Genomic DNA, 6,134 nt, shown 5'->3' with positions numbered 1-6,134 from the left:
GCCGGGCGCCCCTCGGGGGCGGGGCAGCCGGGAGAGGGCGGCACGGTCCTTCCCCCGCCCTGCGACAATCCACCCGCGGTCCCTCCGGGCACTGGGATTTGGCCACGTGCCCGTGGACAGGCGACCTCGGGCCCCGTGCTCTGGGGGCCCATGGGTCCCTGCGACATCACCTGTTCCCCCCGACATCACCTGGTTCCCCCCGCCCCCCGGAGCCAAGCAAACACGGGGGCTCCCCGGCGGGGATCAGGTTCTCCTTAAATATCCCCAAGCCACAGCCCCCAGACCGGAAGGTCGTCCGTCCCGGAGGTGTGGACCGAGGGTCTCTGGGCGGATGACAAGTTTCTGAGTGTTCGCAGCTACAACTGCACCTCCCTGACCCGCCTCGGGGTGCAGCTTGCCTCGGGGGGCCCCCTCCGGCCCGTTCTCTGGCTCCGCCTCCAAGCTGAGAACCCCGGGCCACGGCAAGTCGTCCTGGGGGTCTGGAGAGGCTCCTGGCCTGACCCGTGGGATCCTTGGAGGACCAGGGGAGAGCACTGACCACACGAGCCCGTAGCAGGTCTCCTCAGCACCTGGGACACACCTGTACCAGCCCCACTACCTGGGCTGCTTTGGGAAGATAAGGGGCCCAGTCCCTGGACTGCCCAGGATGCTAAACCAGCAGGTTCCCGGGAGGCCGGGATTTGCCTGAAAGAACAAACTTTTGGGTGCTTGGCACATCACAAGGAGATGCACAGGACTGGGCTGTCTTGGGAAAGGAAAACAGCCCTGCAGCCTATAAGGTGAGACCTTGGAGGGGCTGGCAGGCGGGGGCTCAGGGACCTCCAGGGTGGCTTGGCTGTGGGGCAGGTGACGTCCCCTCCGTGGGTCAGAGATGCAGATGGGGGTTGTGAGCTGATGTTCTGGAAGCACCTGGTCACATTGGAAGAGAAGCAGACATACGTACGCTGGGGTGAACGGTGTCTCGCCAAAGTCCATGTCCGCTAGGAACCACAAAGTGTGACCTATGGGATCAGGGTGGCCCTACATCCAACGACAGGGTCCTTCTAAGGGGCAGAAGAGGAGAGACCCAGACACACAGGAGAAGAACCGGGAAGACAGAGGCAGGGACGGGAGGGACGCGGCGACAAGCCCAGGGAAGCCCAGAGCCCCCAGAAGCTGGAAGAGGCGGGAAAGACCCTCCCCTGGAGCCTCTGGAGGGAGCTCGGTCCTGGGACACCCTGACCTCAGACGTCTGGTCCCCAGGATGGGGGAAGATGCAGGTCTATCCGGGGTTTTAGCCTGCAGTTTATGGGAACTTGTTATGGCTGCCCTCAGACGTCTGGTCTCCGGGCTGGGGGAGGGTGCAGGTCTGTCCAGGGTTTTAGCCTGCAGTTTATGGGAATTTGTTACGGCTGCCCCAGGAGACACACACACTCTGACATTCTGAGACTGAGCCTCTGGCTCCTGCTTGGGTGGCTGCAGGAGGGCCCGGTGCCTGGTGCTGGCTCCCAGGGTGGGACCTGCTTTGTGGAATCCAGTCCCTCGGCTTGGAGGTGCAGCCTGGAGGGCCCCTTCACCATCCTCCACCCCAGGCCACGCAGCTGGGACACTCCACAGAGGACGGTGTCCGAGCCAGTGTCTGTGTTTACAGGGAGCTGAGAGCCACCCTCGGGAGCCTCAGAGGGACAGCCGGACATGCCCCTGGGGAAGGACTTGAGCCCATGGGCGGAAGGGACGAGAAAAAGGCACGTGTCCGGGAGCTGGATGGTCCGTGCATGGCGTGCTGTCCCCCCACTCTCCCCAACTGTCCCCAAGGCGAACCCTAGAAAGCCAGGGTTCGAGGGAGCCCTCGAGGGAGCAACAGTGAGGGGTGGAAACCCTGAGCCGGAGAGACAGTGGCACCCACGTCTGGGTGTGGGCTTCCAGTGTCTGATGCTACAAAAGTGCGAAAAACCTCAAACCACCCTCACAGGACGTTTTTCTGCTGCTTTGTTATTAAGCATCACAGTTTGAATTCAGAGGAAGCCAGTCTAGGTAGTAATACCCTCCCCCAGTGGATGTCACGTCCCTCCAGCCTTTGGGTCACAGAGGGCTGTGCCAGCCCTTATTTGGTTGGCGGCCACTCAGCCATCCAGGGCTGTCGACGCCCCCATGACTTCTGCATTCTAGGGGCCCCCAGTTCCACCGAAGTTCAGGAGGTCCGACAGGGTCTTTCGAATTGCTGGGAATTTCCATCCAGAACTTCAGGTGACCGTCAGCCTGTCCGAGAGGTCCGTCAGATCACCTGAAATCCCAGGGCAGGATTTGCCCCTCTTTCGGCCTTTTAATAATGTTGTGTGTGTGTGTGTGTGTGTGTGTGTGTGTTCTCCCCACACACTCCTTCAATCTGTTGCCCTCTTAAGCCTCCCGTAAAATGGTAACACATTCGCATGTACATAGACATGAGAAAAAAACCAAGATGTGATTCTGTGATTCAGCTCTTGGGAGGGTGTGGGAAGAAGAACGCAGAGACCCACATCCCTGACTTCTCCCCGTGTGCTGGGCGGACGGGTTTCTCCCTCGGACTCCTGAGACCCCTGCCTGACCAAGACCCTCCCATCTCACGACCGAGCCGTCCCATTACCCTCCCACCAGGCTCCCTGGAATTTCAAGGATGGCAGAATCATGGTGTTCTGGGCTCCTGGCGTGAACCGGGCCAGCAGAACACGAATGGGGCGCGGGTGGAATCCAGGATTGGTTGGGTGGGATGATGGGGCTTTGGCTTTGTTAAAAGAGATCCTAAAATGCTGAAGGTGTAAATGAAAATAGTCCTGGGCGGAGTTACGATGGTTGATGCTTGCTTTAAGATACGAGAGCAGATACAAGCATGCACATGTATACCTGCGTGCATACCCGTATGTGCACACTTCACACACGTGTACACGTGCATGCGCCCACGTCTTTGTGTGTGCACGCACGTGTGTGCATTTGTGCCTGCGTATTTGGGGACTGGATAAATGAAAACTACCAGAATGCCGATAGCTCATAATGCTTGAGCCTCGGTGAAGGGAACACAGGGTTTCATTATGTCATTCTCTTTACTTGAGCCTGTTTTAAAATATCCATGCTAAAAACAGGTGGTTTGTTGGAAACTCTCGCACGGAGACATTGATTTATTTTTTCTTCCAGCGTCCGATCTGTCTTTGGAAACCTATACGATTCTGTAATGCCAATGAGATTCCTTAGTGCTGTTAAAATACCTCTAGGGTAGGAGTGGATGTAAATAAACGTGCAGGGCGGGTTCCTAAATGGGATGAGATGTGTAAGATTACTGCTGTGGGACTCACCGATAAAGTCCACAACGGTGGCCCGGAGCTGGTGAGTTAGCCAGCAGGGAGTCGAACCCAGCACCTGCCTCAGAATCCCATCCCACACCCGTGGGGACCCAGCTTTGGCTGGTAACCCCTGCCGGACGTCCCTGGCTAAATCCCTAGTTTACAGAGTGTCCCGTGCCAACCACCGTTCCTTTCTTGCCTCCCTCGTCACCTTGTTGAGTTTGTCTGTCACCAAGACCTTCCTACAGCGTAAGTCAAAGCCATCAAGACATCCGTCAGCCTGCTCCCCTCCTTGTCCACAATCCTGAGAAAGATGGAAGCTGGAACATCTAAGGAAAATGAGAGGATCGCAGGCTGGATCCCAGAAGAGCACGGGGAAAACGGGAGAGATTCCAACACCGATCCCTCCTCGGAAACGGACCGATGTCGGTTCTTCGTTATAGCGGGGATGTCGGGTGTTAACATGACGGGGAAGGATGGGGGAGGCGGCTGAGGAGCCTCAGTATCATGCTGACAAGTGCCCTGTACACCTAGAACTTCCTCAGAATAAACCGTCTATTTTTGTAAGCAAGATGTTCGGCTTGTGCATTGAACTGAACAGGAGCCTTCAGGGCTGGTTCTGGAGATTCGGGGGGAATTGACCCCATCGGACAGTGATCCTTCATGAAATGGTTTTCCAGTTTGCCTTTGCAATACCTCCTCTGATGTCTTCATCCAGATAAAACTCAGTGACACCAGCATCGACAGAGGAGAACCAGTAAGGGGGCCTCAAGCTCGGCTGGAGGGCGGGCAGTTTGACACCTTTTCTGCTGTGCAATTTGAAAACAAGTATTTGTGCCTCCATCCTGACCTTTCGAGCTAAATATTCATTGTCACTGTCCAGGGGAAGATGATTCAGTGATAAGGATGCTTCCTGACTGGTTGAATAGTTACATTTCCTTGAAATGCCTAGAATTAGTAAGAAGAAGAAGAAAAAGAATTATTTCTAACCCCAGACATTTGAGGGAAACGTAAAGTTCAACCAATCAGGAAATGACTCCCCCCAAATGGGTAAAGTTTGGGGCAGGGTGAGTCCACACGGTGAATCAGAACTCACTGTGGAGGGGCTTGCTGGTGGGTGGTCAGCCCTCTGATGGGTTAACCAAGAGGGGGTTAGGGTGGGGACTTGGTGCACAGGGACCTGGTTTGCACGACCATCTGATGTCTTGTGCGGGATCAGCCAGCACAGAAGATTAAGGGGGAAAAAATAGGACATTACGATGCCATCAAAACATACATTAGGGGGCTTCCCTGGTGGCGCAATGGTTGAGAATCTGCCTGCCAATGCAGGGGAGGCGGGTTCCAGCCCTGGTCTGGGAGGACCCACGGCATGCTCCCACATGCCGTGGAGCAACTAGGCCTGTGAGCCAGAACTACTGAGCCTGTGCGTCTGGAGCCTGTGCTCCGCAGCGGAAGAGGCCACAGCAGTGAGAGGCCCGCGCACCGCGATGAAGAGTGGCCCCCGCTCGCCGCAACTAGAGAAAGCCCTCGCACAGAAACGAAGACCCAACATAGCCAAATAAATAAATAAAATTAAAAAAAAACATACATTAGGATGTCATGTTGATATATACCACATACCATGATATACCATATATATATACAGACACATGTACATCTACATAAACATAGGTATGTATTAGTTTATATATATGTGCTATGTATTAGTCAGGGGTCATTTTGGTTGTCACCGTGGTGGCGAGGGGTGCTCCTGGCACCTGGTGGGGGGAGACCAGGGATGCTCCTCCACAGCCCACAGTGCATAGGACGCCCCGTATCAGAGAGTCACCCAGCCCCCAATGTCAGTAGTGTGAGGCTGAGATTTCTGACTAGAATGACTCTATCTGTAATCTATCAATTATCTGTGTATCTATCTATGTATCCATCCATCCACCCATCCATCCGTCATATCTATTTGTCTCTATATTAATAAATAATCTATCTCTAGCATTTATCCATCTCGCATTTATCTAACATCTATTTATCTATCTACGATCTATGTATCTGTGGCCATCCATCCATCTAACTGCCCATCCATCCATTGTATCTATCAATCATCTATTCACCTTATCTATCCATCATCTATCTATCTATCTATCTATCTATCTATCTATCTAGTCTATCTGTGTATCATCTATCTATCTATAGCCCTGGCACACAACGAGGGGCGATTCGGTCCCCCAGTGGACAGGACATGCGCAGACGGTCGGTTGTCCCCAACTTGGAGGGCAGCTACTGCCATCTAGTGGACAGAAACCAGAGATACTGCTAAATACCCTGCAATCGCCCAGGGCAGCCCCACAAAAATGAATGACCTGCCCCCAAACAGCACTAGCGCTGAGGCTAAGTGCCGCATGCCCACTGCGCCCCGTCGACCCCATCTCCGCCCCCCACCGCGCCCCGGGGACCCCTCATCTCCGTCCCCCACAGCACCCGCGGGGACGCCTCCACCGATTCGCACGGACACTCCTTTTTTTTCCCCCATCGCCCTCTTAGTGCTCCCAAGGTGCCCCTTGGTCTCCGGGTTCTGAGGACCTGGAGACCGCCCTCGCCCCAGGCCCCCAGCCCGCGCCCAGCTCGCGTCGCCGGCTGCAGGACGCGGACGGGGCGAGCGTGGGGGCGGGGCTTCGTGGGTGGGGCGGGGCTTCGTTCGGGGCCGGCAAGGAAGAGGTCCGGATGCGCTTCCTCCGAGGGGGGGCGGGCCCTGGGTGGGGCTTCGTGGCGGGGTGGTGGTGGTGGTGGTGGTGGTGGTGGTGGTGAGGCCTGGGCGGAGCTCCAGTGGCCGGGGCGGGGCTTGGTTGG

Source organism: Phocoena phocoena, chromosome X (genome assembly GCF_963924675.1).
Source record: "Phocoena phocoena chromosome X, mPhoPho1.1, whole genome shotgun sequence".
Lineage (NCBI taxonomy): Eukaryota > Metazoa > Chordata > Mammalia > Artiodactyla > Phocoenidae > Phocoena > Phocoena phocoena.
This window is presented reverse-complemented; position numbering follows the sequence as displayed.